Source organism: Gorilla gorilla, chromosome 4 (genome assembly GCF_029281585.2).
Source record: "Gorilla gorilla gorilla isolate KB3781 chromosome 4, NHGRI_mGorGor1-v2.1_pri, whole genome shotgun sequence".
NCBI lineage: Eukaryota > Metazoa > Chordata > Mammalia > Primates > Hominidae > Gorilla > Gorilla gorilla.
The window spans coordinates 29,774,745-29,795,948 of NC_073228.2; the positions used below are offsets into that span (position 1 = coordinate 29,774,745).

Sequence of the window (21,204 nt, forward strand, 5' to 3'; positions counted from 1 at the left end):
CCTCGGCCTCACAAAGTGCTGGAATTACAGGTGTGAGCCACTGCACCCGGCCTCATTTCTACGTTTTCAAAGAAGTCAATTTCCTTTAAAAAATAAACTCTTTTGGCCACGCGGTGGCTCATTCCTGTAACCCCAGCACTTTGAGACTCAGAGGCAGACGGATCGCTTGAACTCAGGAGTTCAAGACCAGCCTGGCCAACATGGTGAAACCATGTCTCTACAAAAAATTAGCTGGATGCAGTGGCATGTGCCTGTAGTCCCAGCTACTCAGGAGGCTGAGGCAAGAGAATCACTTGAGTCCAGGAGGCAGAAGTTGCAGTGAACTGAGATCACGCCATTGCACTCCAGCCTGGCTGATGGGAGTGAAACCTTGTCTCAAATAAATAAATAAATAAACTCTTATTTAAAAAAAAAAAAAAGCAAATCATGAAACAAAACAAAACCCAGGGCTCTGAATGAAAAAGATCTCTCCTTTAGGGGGCTAGGTGATGGAAAAGAAAATATATCATGAATTTCATGTTCTCATTTGTCTTCGTTAATGACTTATATGTATATATATTTCCATTGAAGACATAGATATGCATTTGATCACCTACATTTGTTTGTATTTTGAGTCATAAATTAAGGCATTTCCTGTCCAGAAAGCACCTGACAATCTTGTGATAAAAAACACGGAATTTTAAAATCACAAATGCAAATAACAAGCCAGGCACAGTGGCTAACGCCTGTAATCTTAGCTCTTTGGGAGACCAAGGTGGGTAGATTGTTTGAGCTCAAGAGTTTGAGACCAGCCTGGGTAACATGGAGAAACCCTGTCTTTACAAAAAATAAAAAATTAGTGGGGCATGGTGGCATGTGCCTGTAGTCCCAGATACTCAGGAGGCTAAGGTGAGAGGAGTGCTTGAGCCCAGGAGGTCGAGGCTGCTGTGAGCTGTGGTGGCAACACTGCACTCCAGCCTGGGTGACAGAGTGAGACCCTATCTCAAAAAAAAAAAAAAAAAAGGAGTGCAAATAACAGATGACCTTACAAACATCAAAAGTTATGTGTTTATAATAAGTTTTGTCTGCATTTAATGAAATATATTGGACAAGGAAAAAATGTAAATGTGCATATGGCTTTATTTTATCTTGGCCCTGCCCACTACTGTGCCCTCATCTCTTTTCCTTCCCACTGAGTCCTTCCACATTAGCCACACCACAGCAAACCTGACAAGCTTCTGCCTGAAATAGCACCATTGCACTTCTCTTCCTTTTGCCTGAAACATTCTTTTTTTTCTTTTTTCTTTTTTTTTTATGAGATGGAGTCTCACTCTCTCGCCAGACTGGAGTGCAGTGGCACGATCTCAGCTCACTGCAACCTCCACCTCCCTGGTTCAAGCGATTCTCCTGCCTCAGCCTCCCGAGTAGCTGGGATTACAGGTATGCACCACCATGCCCGGCTAATTTTGTATTTTTAGTAGAGACGGGGTTTCTCCATGTTGGTCAGGCTAGTCTCGAACTCCCGACCTCAGGTGATCCGCCCGCCTCGGCCTCTCAAAGTGCTGGGATTACAGGCGTGAGCCCCTGTGCCTGGCCACCACAATCAATTTTAGAATATTTTCATTTCTCCCAAAAAAAAATACCATACCTATGAGCAGTCACTCCCCATTTCCTCCATCCCTCAGTCCTAGGCAACCACTAATTTACTTTCTTTTAGGATAGGATTTGCCTATTTGGACATTTCATATAAATGGAACCATACAATTTGTGATCTTTTGTGACTGGCTTTTTTCAAGTAACCTAATGTTTTCAAGGTTCATTCATGTTATAGCATGTGTCAGTACTTATTTCCTTTTTTTTATGGCTCAATAATATTCCGTTGTAGGAATATAACACATTTCATTTATCTGTTTATCACTTTTTTTTTTTTTTTGAGATGGAGTCTCAGTCTGTCACTCAGGCTGGAGTACGGTGGTGTGATCTTGGCTCACTGCAGCCTCCGCCTCCTGGATTCAAGCCATTCACCTGCCTCAGCCTCCCAAGTAGCTGGGATCACAGGCACATATACCATGTCCCGCTGATTTTTGTATTTTCAGTAGAGATCGGATTTCACTATGTTGGCCAGGCTGGTCTCGAACTCCTGACCTCAAGCGATCCTCCCGCCTTGGCCTCCCAAAGTGTTGGGAGCCACCACACCCAGCTGTCTCCACTTTTTGACTATTATGAATAATGCTGCTATGAACATTCATGTATAAGTTTTTGTGTGGACATATGTTTTCATTTCCCTTGGGAATATGATGAAGCCTGGCATTGCCAGGTCATATGATAACTCTATGTTTAAGCTTTGGAGGAACTGCCAGACTATTTCCAAAGCAGTTCCAACTTCATTGCAAAGCATTTTACATTCCCTCCAGCAACATATGAGTGTTTCAATTTTTCCACATTTTCTCCAACACTTGTTATTATCTGTCTGTTTATTATAGCCATTCTTGTGAGTGTGAAGTGGTATCTTAACATGGTTTGGATTTGCACTTCCCTGATGGCTAATGATGTTTCTATGGTTTGAATGTTGGAGTCCTCCAAAATTCATGTTATAACCTAAGACCTAATGTGACGATGTTAAGAAGTGAGGCCTTCAAGGTGGTGATTAGGTCATGAGTGTTCTGCCCTCGTGAATGAAATTAACGCCCTTATAAAAAGTCTTCACATAACATTTCTTCTTCTTTTTTCCTTTCTTCTCCTGCCATGTGAAGATGCCACTGCAAGAACGGGGACAATGGAACAGGCCCTTACCAAATGCCAAACGTGCTATCACCTTGATTTTGGATTTCCCAGCCTCCGGAACTGTGAGGAATAAATTTTTTTGCTTATAAATTACTCAGTCTCAGGTATTTTGTTATAGCAGCACAAACAGACTAAGACAGAAATTGAGTGTATTTTCTTGTGCTTATTGGCCATTTATTTTCTTTCTTTTATTTTTATTTATTTATTTATTTTTAGGTGGGGTTTTGCTCTGTTGCCCAGGCTGGAGTGCAGTGGTGCAATCTTAGCTCATTGCAACCTCTGCCTCCCGGGTTCGAGTGATTCTTGCGCCTCATCTGCCTGAGTACCTGGGACTACAGGCATGCGCCACAACGCCTGGCTGATTTTTATATTTTTAGTAGAGATGGGTTTTCGCCATGTTGGCCAGACTGGTCTTGAACTCCTGGCCTCAAGTGATCCACCTGCCTTGGCCTCCCAAAGTGTTGGGATTATAGGCATAAGCCACAGCACCTGGCCCTTATAGGCCATTTGTATATCTTCTTTGGAGAAATATCTGTTCAGATCTTTTGTCCATTTTAAAATTGGGTTATATCCTTTTTATTATCAAGTTGTAAGAGTTCTTTATGTATTCTAGATCCAAGTCCTTTGTCAGATACTATAGTCCCCCATATGCTTTCTGCAGTTTCAGTTACCTGCGGGCAGCTGCAATCCCAAATACTACAGTATTTTGAGAGAGAGAAAACTATTCATGTAACTTATATTAAAGTATATTCTAGCCGGGCACAGTGGCTCACACCTGTAATCCCAGCACTTTGGGAGGCCGAGGTGGGTGGATCACAAGGTCAGGAATTGGAGACCAGCCTGGCCAATATGGTGAAACCCTGTCTCTACTAAAGATACAAAAATTAGCCGGGCATGGTGGCAGGCGCCTGTAGGCCCAGCTACTTGGGAGGCTGAGGCAGGAGAATCGCTTGAACCTGGGAGGCGGAAGTTGCAGTGAGCCGAGATGGCGCCATGGCACTCCAGACTGGGCGACAGAGCAAGACTCCATCTCAAAAACAAAAAGTATATTCTAATTGTTCTCTTTTATTATTAGTTATTGTTGTTATTCTATTACAGTGCCGAATTTATAAATTAAACTTCATCATAGGTATGTCTGTATGTATAGGAAAAAAACATAGTACATATAGAGTTTGGTACTATCTGCAGTTTCAGGTATACACTGGAGGTCTTGGAACATATTTTGTTACATATATATCTATATATTTATAAATATATATTTATATATAGCTATATATTTATGTATCTATATATCTATAAATATATGTTTATATATCTATATTAATCTATATCTATATATGAATATATAGATAGATAAATATATATATGCATATATTTTTTTTTGAGATAAGGTCTCGGTCTATCGCCCAGGCTGGGGTACATTAATGTTATCTTGGCTCACTGCAGCCTCAACCTCCTGGGCTCACGTGATTCTCCCACCTCAACCTCCCAAGTAGCTGGGACCACAGGCACATGTCACCACATCTGGGTAATTTTATTTATTTATTGTAGAGATAGGGTATCCCTATGTTGCCCAGGTTAGTCTTGAGCTCCTGGGCTCAAGTGATCCTCCCACCTCAGCTTTCCAAAGTTCTGGGATTACAGGCATGAGCCACTGTGTCTGGCTACATATTTTCTACAAATAAAGTGGGCCTACTTTGTATATAATTTGCAAGTATTTTCTCCCATTCTGTGGGTTGTCTTTCACTTTTTTTTTCTTGAGTCCTCCAAAATTCATGTTATAAGCTAAGACCTAATGTGATGATGTTAAGAAGTGAGGCTTTCAAGGTGGTGATTAGGTCATGAGGGCTCTGCCCTCATGAATGAAATTAATGCACTTATAAAAAGGCTTCACATAGCATTTCTTCTTTTTTTGCCTCAGCCTCCTGAGTAGCTGGGATTACAGACGTGTACTACCATGCATGGCTAACTTTTTGTATTTTTAGTAGAGACAGGGTTTCACCATGTTGGCCAGGCTGGTCTCGAACTCCTAACCTCAGGTGATCGGCCCGCCTCGGTCTCACAAAGTGCGGGGATTGCAGGCGTGAGCCACCATGCCCGGCACATGCATCAGTTTTTATGCTTCCTTGCTTGGACTGATTAACCAGTCAACTACTGGTTCCAATAAGGTCGGATGAGGTGGCTTATACTCTACTTATTTGCCTCCCCCGCTTCTTCCTTTTTTTGAGACAGGGCCTTTGACGTGCTGGCTGGAGTGCCGTGGTGTGATCTTGGCTCACTGCAGCCTCAACTTCCTGGGCTCAAGCAGTCTTCCCACCTCAGCCTCTACGTAGCTGGAACTACAGATGTGTGCCCCTATGCCTGGCTAATTTTTGTATTTTTGTCGAGACGGGGTCTGCCCATGTTGCCCAGGCTGGTCTCCAACTCCTGGGCTCAAGAGATCTGCCCACCTTGGCCTCCCAAAGCCCTGGGATTGCAGACATGAGCCACTCTGCCTGGCAACTTGTAACAATTCTTTGTATGTTCTTGATACAAGTCAGTTGTCAGATACAGTAGTAGTACATAATTAAACATAATTATATAAAACTATATTTTATATAAGTGCAGCATTATATAAAATAGCAAAAATTTGGAAATAACCAAAGGTCCAACAATAGGTAGTTAGCTAAGTAAATTGTGAAACATCCATGTAATGAAAGGTATACAACTATAAAAAATGATCTAGATGTATTTATACTGACATTGACAGATGTCTAACATAAATTACATGAAAATAGGAAGTGACAGAGAAGAGAGTATGGTATAATCTCATTTGCATTAAAGTAATCCAAAAAACCAGCTTATATAATAGATACAGGCTGGGCAGGATGGCTCACGCCTGTAATCCCAGCACTTTGGGAGGTCAGGGCAGGAGGATCACTTAAGCCTAGGAGTTCAAGATCAGGCTGGGCAACATACCCAGACCCCCCATATCTACAAAAAGTTTAAAAATTAGCCAAGTGAGCTACGATCACGCCACTGCACTCCAGCCTTGGGGACAGAGCAAGACTGTCTCTAAATAAAATAAAACAAAATAAAATAAAATAGGCTGGGCATGGCAGCTCATGCTGTAAAAGTGCTGTAATCCCGGCACTTTGGGAGGCTGGGGCAGGTGGATCACCTGAGGTCAGGAGTTCAAGACCAGCCTGGCCAACATGGTGAAACCTCGTCTTTACTAAAAATACAAAAATTAGCTAGGCATGGTGGTGCACATCTGTAATCCCAGCTACTCAGGAGGATGAGGCAGAAGAATTGCTTGAACCTGGGAGGCGGAGGTCACAGTGAGCTGAGACTGCACCATTGCACTCCAGCCTGGGTGACAGAGCGAAACTCTGTCTCAAAAATAAAATAAAGTAAAATAAACTATAATAGATATAGCTACATATGTGTGAAAAGGACAATAACATTAAATTATGAGTGTTTTCTGTTGCTGTTTCTGTCCTCCCTTGGGGGACCTTTCTAAGGGGGAAGCATTCTTCATTTACTTGACAAATTGTTCAACCATGGGGTCACTTAGGCTGAAAACTGAAAATGCCTATAGACTGCTTTACTTTTGAATAGGAAAACATAAAAGGAAAAGAAATAAGAGGAAGTAGGTTTGAGACAAGGTAGCTATGAGTTTGGAGGAAGAGAGAAAGGGCAGTTTTGTGAGATGGAGGGAAAATGGCTAACGTGGACATTTTGGAAGTTTTATTGCGACATGCATGCAATTTTCAGTTATTCATTTTCTCAAAGCTGTAATGAAGTTCTCCATTGCTCTCTAAGGCTTTTGGAGTTGTTAATTGTGTTTTATAAAAGCTATACCTGCAGATAGAGACTGACCTCATATATGAATAGAAAAAAATCTGAAGAAATAAAAATCATTGATAATGATAATCTCTGGAGAGAAAATTTTCTGGGGAACTTTTCCTTTTCCCTATTGTGTCTTTCCATAAGGTTAGGAAGTTTTGTTATGAGTATACATTCCTTTAGTTACTAGGAAGTGAAATGTAATACTGTGGGGCTTGTTCCCTTATTTCAGGAGTAGGGATTAAAGTAGTGAAATAAAAATGACTTTTTATTCCACCGGATGCCTTTAGATCACAGCTTTCGCACTGATAATATTGAAACAAGCAGCTGCTTTTATTTTGGAAGGCATTAACTTAAGTTTCATTAAAGATATTTGCGCAAGCACTGTAGCACTTGGGATTGTCTGCTCTGTAGGGTGGATGTATGTGTGTGTGTGTCCACATATTGTTTAATACTTTTTATCAACTTTAGTTCATAAGCCTTCTGCAAACATTTTCAATGACTGCCTGCTTGTATATAAGTTTATATGTTGCAAATTGACCTTAGAAATTGTAACAAATAATTCCATCAGTTCACTCTGCTATTTACACAGTAGAGACTAGTTTATTTAATTTGTGGGAACCAAGATTCAGAAAGCAGTAGGAAGGAGCTATCAGTTTTTCTTGTCTGAAAGGGCACTTCTTCCTGGATTTTAATGTTTTAAAGGAGAAAGTAATAACAAAGTTGCCAGATCCTGTTCTTTCTCTGCATCGAGGTCCTGTAACATGGTGGTTATTTGCATTGACTCTAGGTTCCCGGCAAGTTCTTGGCTGCATGGGTTCACAGCATAGTTCTGTGACCTCAAGCAAGCCAGTTCACCTATTTGTGCCTCAGTTTTCTCATATATAAAATGAGGAGATAGGCCAGGCACCATGGCTCACACCTGTAATCCCAACACTTTGGGAGGCTGAGGTGGGTGGATCACCTGAGTTCAGGAGTTCAAGACCAGCTGGGTCAACATGGTGAAACCCTGTCTCTACTAAAAGTACAAAAAATTATCCGGGTGTAGGGGCAGACACCTGTAATCCCAGCTACTTGGGAAGCTGAGGCAGGAGAATCACTTGAACTCAGGAGGCGGAGGTTGCAGTGAGCCGAGACCATGCCGCTGCATCTAGCCTGGGCGACAGAGTGAGACTCGTCTCAAAAACAAACAAAAAAACCGAGGAGCTAATGCCTTCCTTCACTGGGTTGCTGTAAACATTAAATAAGAAAATATATATAGGGTTGATAGCAATGCACCTGGCATAAACTGTGTGCTTAATACATGGAAACTAATAATAGTTTGTTATTATTGAATTTTTATCTAGAATTTTGAAACTATTTTAGAAATAACAAAGAGCTGTGAATTTTGCCAAAGCCTACACTGAATTCAATCTAATATAAATCAAGTTGCTATCATGGCAAACTTGAAGTAGTATTGTGAAAAGGTTTTGTCTGTTTGTTTTTTAAATTAAGGGTTATGGCCGGGCGCAGTGGCTCACTCCTGTAATCCCAGCACTTTGAGGGGCCAAGGCGAGCGGATCACTTGAGCTCAAGAGTTCAAGACCAGCCTGGGCAACATGGTGAAATCCCATCTCTACAGAAAATACAAAAATACAAAAATTAGGTGTGAGGGTGCACACCTATAGTCCCAGCTACTTGGGAGGCTAAGGTGGGAGGATGGCTTGAGCCTGGGAGGCAGAACTTGCAGGGAACCAAGATCACACTACTGTACTTCAGCCTGAGTGGCAGAGTGAAACCCTGTCTCAAAAAAAAAAAAATTAATTAAGCAATTATGAATGGAGTTCAAAGAAGTAACAGAATGAAAGGGCCAGGTGCGGTGGGTCAGTCCTGTAATCCCAGCACTTCAGGAGGCTGAGGTGGGCCGATCACCTGAGGTTAGGAGTTTGAGACCAGATTGGCCAAAATTGCAAAACCCCATCTCTACTGAAAATACAAAAAAAATTAGTGGGGCATGGTGGGTGGCACCTGTAATCCCAGCTACTCGGGAGGCTGAGGCAGGAGAATCACTTGAACCCAGGAGCTGGAGGTTGCTGTGAGCCAAGATCAAGCCACTGCACCCAGCCTGGGAGACAGAGCAAGACTCCATGTTAAAAAAAAAAAAAAAAAAAAGAAAAGAAAAAGGTATATTTAAGTAGTGGAACAATATTCTCTTCCGTCTACGCCTCCATTCCTCTGCAGCCATCAGCATTCACTGCTTCAAGGAAAGCATGACAGAGGTGAAAAACTTTTGTGTTATAAGAACCAACCTGGGCTTCTGAGTTTCACACTCCCAAGGCCTAGAAGATTCATGGTATAAAGTTCGTGCCATCAACAGTGATTTGGAGGAACAGATGGAGATCCAGGCTACCCACTCCAATCTGGACCAAGGGGTATCTCTGGACGCAGCAAGACATGGGCACAGAGGAAGAGAATACACAGTACACGAGTGTGGACATGCAGCGTGCAGGCCACACTCCTGAGAGAGGGCGCAGAGGCTGCCTGCCCACCCTGCCCCGGCAAAGGGACCAGCAGATCTGAAGAGGCCCTGCAGCCAGGACCGGAAAGACTCCCCAGGAGCCAGCAGGCCCCACAGGGGAACGGTGGGGTCTCAGCACATGGTGGCCCAGATAAATGGCAACTAGCAGCCCCAGCATCACTTTGGCTTCTGGAACTTAGGTGCAGCGAGGAAAGGCAGGAGGAGGCATTCTTCATTCACTCAGATTAAGTTTCTTCTGCCATTGGGCAGAATGGGGGCTCAAAATAGAAATTAAGTGTGGGGATATAAAAATAAAAGTTAATCATTTACACTCCTGAGTTAAGGCTTTAAGTATATGAAGATCTAAATACATTCCAAATGTTTTACTAGGATGTTTTGAAATGTCATATATTTCTTGTACCAGAAAAACTGTAAGCTGCCTTCTTAATATCATGACTAGAAAAAATATATCATTGTTCATGAGGCTGAGCACACATTAGATAGCAGGTAGACATTTTAACCCTACCGCTGGAGGATTAAAATAGTACTTGGTATATGCCCAACATAAATGCATACTTATATTCAGTAAAAGGCATGTTCTAGAATGTTCATGGTAGCACTATATATATATATATATATATATTTTTTTTTTTGAGACGGAGTCTTGCTGTGTCGCCCAGGCTGGAGTGCAGTGGCAAGATCTTGGCTCACTGCAACCTCTGCCTCCTGGGTTCAAGTGATTCTTCTGCCTCAGCCTCCCCAGTATTTGCGATTATAGGTGTGTGCCACCATGCCTGGCAAATTTTTGTATTTTTAGTAGAGACAGGATTTCTCCACGTTGGGCAGGCTGGTCTTGAACTTTCGACCTCAAGTGATCCACCTGCCTCAACCTCCCAAAGTGTTGGGATTACAGGTGTGAGCCACCATGCCCGGCCAGCAGCACTTTTTGTAATAGTCAAAATCTAACCAAGTAACTAAATGCTCAATTAACAGTAGCATGGATAAATAAATTGTGGTACATCAAGCAATGGAATAGTATACAACAACAAGAAGGAACAAACAACATGCAAAAGCATGGCTACATTTCACAAACCTAAATTGAGGAGGAGAAGTCATTCACAAAGGTCCTAATGTACTATCCCATTTACATAAAGTTTACCGCAGGCAAAACTAACCTATCAATTAGAAGTCAGGATATGGACTTAGGGGGTGTGGCTAGTGACTAAGAGCAAATATGAGGGGGGCTTTTGGGGAGCTAGTGACACTCTGTGTCTTGATCTGGCTGAGAATTATATGGATATGTTCAGTTTGTGAAAATTCATTGAGCTGTACACTTAACGATATCTGTGCCGTTAAAAAATAAAGTTTCACACTCAAAAGCTACTATATTAGGGTGCTAGCTGATTTTGTGCCTTCAACTTGCTTAATGTTTTCATTTATATACTATAGAGTTTTACACCATGTCAGTCAAGCAATCTACTGCAAAATAATTTACAGTAAAATCATAATAAATTTATACAAAGTATTGGGTTAGCATTAATTTTCCAACTGTGAAAGTCAATGAACCATAAATCTGTAAACAAATTGGTGAAGTGAAAGACATAAGTGACAACAAAAATTAGTCACTGTGTTATGTGTGTGCTTTTTCGATGGCTATATAGGGAAAATATATGGGAAAAGTCTTCTTAAAATTTTAAATTAGTGACATAAAAATAATATAATGCACGAAGAAATAGACAATCTCAACAAAATTGTGAAGAAAACCACCCTGGAATCTGGTTGATAATCTTGACATACTGGCATCACAATTGAGTTTCCCTGCAAGGGAAAGCATCATCACACCCTTGTGCTTCCAAAAATGTTGGAGGCAAATCTATATAACACAGTCTATTTAATTCTTAGAATATCATGTTTCTGTTTATATGTATACGTTTGAATATCTTTACCATTTAAAAGCCCACATTGCAGGCATCATCTTGGCAATATAATAGTTTAGGCCCCCAGTGGACATTTGTAACTCCTTGACTATGTGTTTTATGAGTGATTGCCCAGTCTGAGTTTGATCACCTGCAGTGATGGGAATGCACCACCTCCCAATACATCATGGCCTATTCTGTTCTAGCCTTGGCTGATTACTTAGAGATTATGGTGATTCTTGTAGTTCAGTCTCTGTTTTGGTCAGAGAAAAACATTTTTCTAAGAATATATTTACTAGACCCATCGCAGCTCCATCTCAATGGCATCAACTGAGCACCAGAGACCAGATAAGAGAGTGGCTAAGTTGGTAAAGATGCCATCATCAGTGCTTGGAGAAAAACATAAGTTCTTCATGTTGACACACTTAATTGATAGTTCCTGATATGGTTTGGCTCTGTGTCCCAACCCAAATCTCATCTTGAATTGTAATCCCCAGGTGTTGAGGGAAGGACCTGGTGGGAGGTGATTGGATCATGGGCGTGGTTTCCCCATGCTGTTCTCGTGATAGTGAGTGAGTTCTCCCAAGAACTGATGGTTTTATAAGGGACTCTTCGCCCTTCACTTCCTCTCTCCTGCCACTATGTAAGATGTGCCTGCTTTCCCTTCTGCCATGATTGCAAGTTTCCTGAGGCCTCCCCGGCCATGCAGAACTGTGGGTCAATTAAACCTCTTTCCTTTATAGATTACCCAGTCTTGGATATTTCTTTATAGCAGTGTTTATAGCAGTGTGAAAATGGACTAATACAGTTGCTGTCTTCATTAGGTACTGTTAGTGTAAAAAAAAATCAGTCTTTATTTGGAAAATTATGTCATAAGGCTGTACAATCACATTAAGAGTTCTGTGATTCAACTGAGTGGATTAGTTTAGATTTAGTTCATGTGACCACCATTGACCCAGAGGCCAGAGGGATGGGATGCATTAGGCCTAGTCACGTGTTATAACTCTAGGTCCAGTGGTAGTATCCTATCAGATTGTGTTGACTGTGAGAGGGTGAGCAGTGGATCCCAAAGGAAAATCAGGGCTGTGACCAGATCACTGGGAATGTGGTACAGACTGTGCACTGCACAACTCCAAGGTCACCATTCTCATAGTCTGCAATGTGATTGGCATCCCTTGGAATTGTGCAGTGCACAACCTGTGCAGCTGTATGCAGTAACCCTTGGTGTGACTCAGAAAAGGAATAATAAATGCTTTAGAGGCAAATTACAAATGTCCACTATTCTGACTGGCTACATTTGCTTATCTAGTTGTTCCCAAAAGGCTTAAGACAATATTTATGATCCCCACTCTTATTTATTTATCAGGTCTATTTCTATGTCCTGTCTCTCTGCAACAGTAGTTTTTGACTTTTTTTTCCTGCTACAATATACATAAAGAATGATTTTTATGTAAGTTTGTACTTAGGATAGGTATAATCCTGCAGTGTGTTCTGGATCTAATCCTTTGTCACTCACTCAAGAAGGCAAATATGTGGAGCCAAGCACCATGGCTCACACCTGTAATCCCAGCACTTTGGGAGGTTGAGGCAGGCAGATCACCTGAGACCAGGAGTTCGAGACCAGCCTGGCCAACATGGTGAAATGCCGTCTCTACTAAAATTCCAAAAGTTAGCTGGGTGTGGTGGCACACGCCTGTAGTCCTAGCTACTCAAGAGGCTGAGGCAGGAGTATTGCTTGAGCCTGGGAAGTGGAGGTTGCAGTGAGCTGAGATCGCACCACTGCACTCTAGACAGGGTACAGGGTGAGACTCCATCTCCAAAAGAAATAGAGAAAGAGAGGAAGGAAGGAAGGAAGGAAGGAAGGAAGGAAGGAAGGAAGGAAGGAAGGAGGGACGGAGGGAGGGAGGGAGGGAGGGAAGGAAGGGAGAGAGCGACAGAGAGAGAGAGAAAGAAAGAGAGAGAAAGAGAGAGAGAGAGAGAGAGAGAGAGAAAGACAGAGAGAGAGAGGAAGGGAGGAAGCGGGGAAGGAAGGAAGAAAGGTGCCAGGCATGGTGGCTCACACCTGTAATCCCAGCACTTTGGGAGGCTGAGACAGGAGGATCACTTGAGCCAGGAGGTTTTGGCTGCAGTGAACCAAGATCATGCCACTGTACTGCAGCCTGGGCAACTGAGTGAGACCTGTCTAAAAAATATGTGTAGGAGTGTAAATTAGATCAACCATTGCTGGAAGACAGTGTGATGATTCCTCAAAGACCTAAAAACAGAAATACTATTTGACTCAGCAATCCTATTATTAGGTGTATACCCCCCAAAAATATAAATCATTCCGTTATAAAGACACATGCATGCATATGTTCATTGCAGCACTATTCACAATAGCAAAGACATGGAATCAACCTAAATGCCCATCACTAATAGACTGCATAAAGAATATGTGGTACATATATACCTTGGAATACCATGCAGCCATAAAAAAAGGCAGATTGGCTGGGTGCGGTGGCTCATGCCTGTAATCCCAGAAATTTGGGAGGCCGAGACAGATGGATCACCTGAGGTCAGGAGTTCAAGACCAGCCTGGTCAACATGGTGAAACCCGGTCTCTATTAAAAATACAAAAATTAGTTGGGTGTGGTGGCAGCCACATGTAATCCCAGCTACTCGGGAGGCTGAGGCAGGAGAATCACTTAAACCCAGAGGCAGAGATTGCAGTGAGCAGAGATCATACCATTGCACTCCAGTCTGGGCCACAGAGCAAGACTCCATCTCAAAAAAAAAAAAAAAAAAAAAAAAACACTAAAAATATTTTTATTAAAATCAGGCGTGCAATAAAATTTTTAACTTCATTGTGATATGATATGATATATGCATTGGTTCTTAACCAATGCAATGATAACATAAATATGATCAGTTATAAAATTATGACACATTCATAAGTAAAATATTTTGTAGACACTGGAATGATGTGTCTAAAAATTTTGAAAGAGATAAGGAATTTTTCTGTTACTATTGTGAATGAAAATGTAGGATCCATGCTCAAAGTTGACATCACCAGGAATGAGACAAATGGACATAATGTGCCTCCTAACAGGACACATTAAGTAGAACATGACATCACTTCTGTGGTGTTTTTGCCAGAAAAGCATATAACTTGACCCTAATCTTGAGGAAACATCAGGCAACTCCAAATTAAGGGGCATTCTACAAAATAACTGGTCTTTATTCTTCCAAAATGTCAACATCAAGACACCGCAAGAAAGACTGAAAATTAAAAAGACATAACCAAACACAAAATATGATACGGGATTTTCTTTTTTTTACAAAGGGCATTGTTGGGAGAAATGGTGAACCATGAACAAGATTAGATAATAGTTTTGTATCAATATTAATTTCCTGATTTTGATCATTGTACTGTGGTCACTGCAACAGAATTCCTTGTTTTTAGGAAATACACAGTGAAGGATTGAGGTGTAAAGGGGCATCATATCTCTGAGTTACTCTGAAAAGGTTCAGAAAGAGGGAGACGAGAGAAAGCAAGTGTGATTCAATGTTCACATCTGGAAAATCTGGATGAGGGTTAGAGAGGAGTCCTTTGTACCATTTTCACAACTTTTCTATAAGTCTGAAATTAAGTAAAAAGAAATACTTTAAAGAAGAAAATGTGCAATATTTATTTAAAATATATATGATGAATATAAAATACTGGGAAGAGGTTAGGTGTGGTGGCTCACACCTGTAATCCCAGCACTTTGGGAGGCCGAGGCGGGTGGATCACCTGAGGTCAGGAGTTTGAGACCAGCCTGGCCAACGTGGTGAAACCCCGTCTCTACTAAAAATACAAAAAATTAGCCGGGCGTGGTGGTGCATGCCTGTAATCCCAGCTACTTGGGAGGCTGAGGCAGGAGAATTGCTTGAACGCGGGAGGCGGAGGTTGCGGCGAGCTGAGATCGCTCCATTGCACTTCAGCCTGGGCAACAAGAGCGAAACTCCATCTCGAAAAATAAAATAAAATAAAATACAAAAATTAGCTGGGTGTGGTGGTGGGCACCTGTAATCCCAGCTACTCAGGAGGCTGAGACAGAAGAATCACTTGAATGCAAGAGGCGGAGGTTGCAGTAAGCCAGGATCGCGCCACTGCACTCCAGCCTGGACAACAGAGTGAGACTCTGTCTCAAAATAAATAAATACAAAAAAAAAAAGACTGTGAAGAAATGTACCACACTGCTATTTCTTAGCTGAAAAATTGTGAATGGTTTTTGGTATACTGTATTCTCTCTATTAACTGTATATATATATAATATTTATGATTTTTAAACAGACCCATTTTTGCTAGCATTTTAATGTATATAAATAGGACAAATTGTTTTTTCTTCCTTAACCTCTTTGACTCTTTGATATTTTCAAGGTTGATAGCAATGTAATGATTAAATGATGTTTTTTATCTGAAACTGACTTGTAAATGATTGCCCGCTTGCCTGCATCATATAAGTGGAATGAATAATGGAGAATTCTGATTTTACTCCACGCATCCTGTAGCTTTATTGGAAAGGCTATATTTGTAGATTAGTAATTTCATATTTCCATATAAAAGAGCAACCTAAGTTATAATGTATAATATCACGGTAATTCAGTGTGGTATTCCTTTAAGTGAAGGAAAGTACTAGATGTTGAGAACTATTATTCAAACTGTTGCCCCGCCAATAGTTTGATCTCTAAATGAGTGTATTCCACTATATGCCTCATAAGTTTAAATTTAGGCCAGGCGCGGTGGCTCACGCCTGTAATCCCAGCACTTTGGGAGGCCGAGGCAGGTGGATCACCTGAGGTCAGAAGTTCAAGACCAGCCTGGGCAACATGGTGAAACTCTGTCTCTACTAAAAATACAAAAATTAGCCAAGCAAGGTGGTGGGCACCTGTAATACCAGCTACTCAGGAGGCTGAGGCAGGAAAATTGCTTCAGCCTGGGAGGCAGAGGTTGCAGTGAGCCAAGATTGTGCCATTGCACTCCAGCCTGGGAGACAAGAGCATACTTCCATCGCAAAAAAAAAAAAAAAAAAAAAAAAAAAAAAAAAAAAGTGTAAATTAAAAACTGTGCAGGTTTTATATTTTTTTCAATAAAACTATAAAATCCTAGTGCAGAAGTCGTCAACTCAGCCTCATGCCTCTAGGCAGAACCATAATTAAGTTATCCTAGACAGGTAATTGTCCATTCCAGTGAGTCTGTAACAAGCTCAGTAATCCATTCCTGTAATAATTTTTCATCAGAACTTCTTTATTTGGTCTAATTCAAGTATTTTCCTTTCAGTTTAATTTAATTTCATCTGACTTTCTGTTACATATAGGAATTTATTCTACTGTAGAAAATTATGTAATAAATGTCCTTGTGCTGTCATTTCATTTTATTCATGAACATCCTGATAAGAAAACATGGCTTCATTACATAGTCAGCATTAATATTATTTGTACATATTAACTTTATTTTCTTTCTTTTATGTCATGAGAGTATAATGATTTACTATTACATCGCTCACTTTATTGATAACTGTATATGGCACAGTATTTTGACAAGGCAAAAATGATCTTCATGCATTTATCTATAACCTCTGACTATATGATGGTATAGTAATTTCAGCTCATATAGATGACTTATGTTGAGTTAAATTATTAAAGAATGTTGAAATGTAGCAGCCAACAAACATATGAAAAAATGTTCAACATCACTAATCTTTAAAGAAACAAAGGAAAAGCACAATGAGATACCATCTCATACCAGTCAGAATGGCTATTATTATTATTATTAATTTTTTTTTCTGAGACAGGGTCTTGCTTTGTCACACAGGGTGGAGTATGGTGGTGTGAACATGGCTCACTGCAACCTCGACCTCCTGGGCTCAAGCAATCCTCCCGTGTCAGCTGCTCGTAGCTGGGACTTGCAGGCATGTGATACCATGCCCGCCTAATTTTTGTATTTTTTAGAGATGGGGTCTTGCCATGTTGCCCAGGCTGGTCTTGAACCCCTGAGCTCAAGCCATCCACCCACCTCGGCCTCCCAAAGTGCTGGGATTACAGGCATGAGCCACCATGCTTATCCCAGAATGGCTATTACTAAAAAGTCAAAAAATAATAAATGCTGGCAGGCAGGATGCGGTTGCTCACACCTGTAATCCCAGCACTTTGGGAGGCCAGGGTGGGCAGATTGCCTGAGTTCAGCAGTTCGAGACCAGCCTGGACAACACGGTGAAATGCTATCTCTACTAAAATACAAAATATTAGCCAGGCATGGTGGCTTGCACCTGTAGTCCCAGTTACTCGGGAGGCTGAGGCAGGAGAATTGCTTGAACTGGGGTGGCAGAGGTTGCAGTGAGCTGAGATTGCACCACTGCACTTCAGCCTGGGTGACAGAGTGAGACTCAGTCTCAAAAAAAAAAAAAAAAAAAAGGTGCTGGCAAGGCTGTGGAGAAAAGGGAATGCTTATACACTGTTGGTGGGAATGTAAATTAGTTCAACCTCTGTGGAAAGCAGTTTGAAGATTTCTCAAAGAACTTAAAACAGAGCTACCATTTGACTCAGCAATATCATTGCTAGATACATACCTAAAGGAAAACAAATCATTCCACCAAAAAGACACATGTGCTCCTATGTTCACTGCAGCACTATTCACAATATCAAAGACATGGAATCAACCTAGGTGCCCATCTGTGATGGATTAGATAAAGAACATGTGGTACGTATACTCCATTCACTACTACACAGCCATAAAAAAGAATGAAATCATGTCCTTTCCAGCAGCATGGATGCAGCTGGAGGTCATCATCCTAAGAGAATCGAGGCAGGAGCAAAAAACCAAATACCACATGCTCTCACTTGTAAGTGGAAGCTAAACATCGGATACACATGGACATAAAGATGGGAACAATAGGCCGGGTGGTGGCTCTTACCTGTCATCCCAACACTTTGGGAGGCCGAGGTGGTCAGATCACCTGAGGTCAGGAGCTCAAGACCAGCCTGGCCAACATGGTGAAACCCTGTCTCTACTAAAAATACAAAAATTAGCCAGGGGTGGTGATGTGTGCCTGTAGCCCCAACTACTCAGGAGGCTGAGGTACGAGAATTGCTTGAACCAGGGAGGTGGAGGTTGCAGTGAGCCGAGATCGCACCACTGCACTCCAGCCTGGATGAAGAGAGAGACTCTGTCTCAAATAAATAAATACATTAAATAAATAAATAAATAAATAAATAAATAAATGGGAACAATAGACACGAGACTGTTGGGTGGTGGGACATCATTCTTGGTTGGAAGTAACAGAAGCCATCTCTGGCTGTCTTAAGAAGTATTTATGAAAGGTCTGTGAGAGAGTGCTAGTTGTTATTTAATTTGTGTTCTTTCCTTTTTACTCAGGAAAGAGTAGAAAGCTTTCAGTAAGAACCCTTGGCACATAATACCACTTTCCCCAGCCCCCCTTGCAGCTAGGTCTAGCCATGTGACTAAGTTCTGGCCAGTGGGATATAAACGGAAGTAATGTGTGCAACCTCCTACACTTATCCTTTTTTTTTTTTTTTTTTTTTTTTGAGGCAGGGTCTCACTCCATCATCCAGGCTGGAGTGCAGAGGCACAGTCTCAGCTGACTGCAACCTCTGCCCCATCCTGGATCTCAAGCGATCCTCATACCTCAGCCTCCTAAGCAGCTGGGACTACAAGTGCATGCCATCATGCCTGGCTTTTTTTTTTCTTTTTCTTTTTTGAGATAGAGTCTCATTCTGTCACCCAGGCTGGAGTGCTGTGGTGTGATCTTGGCTCACTGCAACCTCTGCCTCCCGGTTTTCAGTGATTCTCCTGCCTTAGCCTTCCAAGTAGCTGGGATTACAGGTATGTGCCACCACACCTGGCTACTTTTTGTATTTTTAGTAGAGTTGGGGTTTCACCATGTTGCCCAGGTTGCTCTTGAACTCCTGAGCCCAAGTAATCTGCCTACCTCGGCTTCCCAAAGTGCTGAGATTATAGGTGACAGCCACTGCACCCAGCCTAAACTTATCCTTGAAGGGTGAAGGTATATACTTCTTCCTTTTTCCCATTACTTATGTGATGGCTGTAGCTCCATCTTGGACCATGAGGAAGTCCATACCTTGGGGATGGCAAAGCAGACAGAGTATTCTGGGTTCCAGATCGACCAGAGTTCCTAAAATGCCTATGTTCAAACTTTTATGTGAAAGAGAAATAAACTTGTGCCTTAAGTATCCATTATTTTTGGTTTCTGTTACATGCAACAGAACCCATATCTCAATAACACAGGTAGGCGTCAGAGACTCACCAACATGACAGAAGGCTAGAGGGCTTTGAATACAGTTGGATACAGGGGCGCCATGGAGGTGAGGCAGCAGAGATGCCCAGCCTCAGTACCACGCTCCTGCCGCTGGGAGCAATCTGACTCCCAGATGGCCCCGGTCTGGTTCACTCGCTCAAGATGCAAAATCCTGGTAGGGAGCACTTTATTGCTCAAATTGGGTCATGTGTCTCCTCCCCAGGGGCACCAAAGGGCAGCTGGAGGAAGGACCTAGCCCTCTGCTTCTGTACTGGGCATGAGCATTGGGAGGTGTGTTCCAGGGATAGCCCATGCATTAACAAAACATACAACAGGAAATTCCTTCCAAGGGAAGATTGAGCTGCTGATAGGAAGGGGGAAGGGGAGGATGGTGGACAGCCAGAAAAACACAACATATGTCTACTACATTTAACTTCTCCTTACCCATACTGAATCATGGCAAATTAAGAGAGGCTATCATGACTTATTTTCCCATTTAACGTGAAGCTTTCTTACTTCAGTGGACCCATTTTGCCTTAAAACATTGCAGTTTTCTTGCAATACCCTTTAAGTGGCACACATTTATCATTTCTTCTAAATTCTGTTGCAAGCAAAGATATTCACAGGCTGCTTATAGTACTCATATGCTATACCTTCCTTTTTGGCAATAGAATCATGGAAAATAATGGCAACATTGTATAAAAGCTACAATCAAAATTCTGTCTTTGGATCTTTAAAATACTTCTTAAGAATAGCAGGAGTATTTTCTATATATAAAAATAAATCTTAGCAACTAAAATATTATTAGTATCCTTTCAAAAGCCAGTATCAATCTTGGCAATCCTGTATTTTAACGACATTTTTATTGCATTTCAGAAAAAGAAAAAGTTACGAAGAATTCAATCCCTTGATTTATTTGAAAAAAAAAAAAAAACCAAAAACTAAACTATTCCTCATTAACAGGAAGACTATCAGATAGGCCCAAAGTACAGTTGTTGAAAATGAGCATTTTTTTGTAATAAGTTCAGTCTCATCACTGTTCTGTTGCAGTTATCTGACAATTTCTGGAAAATGACTCTTAAAACTTGTTTTTTAAATGTGTCCCAAATTAGTAATACTAGCTGAGATGCCAATAATTTGCAGATGAGACTTACTGTTGCTCAAAGTTAAGAAACCATTCAGTCACACCAAGTAAAACATCTAGTTTTGTAGCTCTAGTATTTTTATTAAAATACTTCACAGATAGAAACAAAAGTTTCTTCTTCCCTCTCTCTTCCTATCTTTCCTCTTACTCAATCAAATCTGATTTAATAGTTAAACACGAAGTTTTGCAATCATTTCTTTCTTTCCTTTTTTTTTTTTTTTTTTTTTTTTGAGACAGAGTCTTGCTCTGTTGCCCAGGCTGGAGTGCAGTGGCGCGATCTCAGCTCGCTGCAACCTCCGCCTCCCGGGTTCAAGCAATTCTCCTGCCTCAGCCTTTCGAGTAGCTGGGACTACAGGTGCCTGCCACCATGTCCGGCTAATTTTTGTATTTTTAGTAGAGACGGGGTTTCACCATATTGGCCAGGCTGGTCTCTAACTCCTGACCTTGTGATCCACTCACCTCAGCCTCCCAAAGTGCTGGGATTACAGGCGTGAGCCACCGCACCTAGCCATTTTGCAACCATTTCTAATGAAAAATCATGTGCCCTGTTAGAGCAAGAATTGTTTAAATATTTGTCTGTTATGCTAATGAAGAAATGTAAAGAATGTGGAAATTAGCGCTATGGTTCCTCCCTGAAGAGCTGGTATTTGTGTTTTATGTTCTATTATGCAATTGTAGCTGCTCTCACCACTGGTTCCATTTTAACAGAGTGATCTTTTATACAGGCTTTTCACACTGAAGATCAAGAAGCTACAAAGT

At 41.4% G+C, this 21,204-nt stretch overlaps 1 long non-coding RNA gene across 1 annotated transcript in view; it reads left to right on the forward strand.

Moving 5' to 3' along the window:
- LOC129533499 (uncharacterized) overlaps positions 1 to 2,853 on the forward strand; it is an 88,016-nt gene extending 85,163 nt beyond the window's left edge. Inside the window, exon 3 of the long non-coding RNA XR_008679766.2 lies at positions 2,733 to 2,853. This is a non-coding gene — a long non-coding RNA (uncharacterized lncRNA). The remainder of the gene's footprint in view (positions 1 to 2,732) is intronic.
- The last annotated feature ends 18,351 nt before the right edge of the window (positions 2,854 to 21,204 follow it).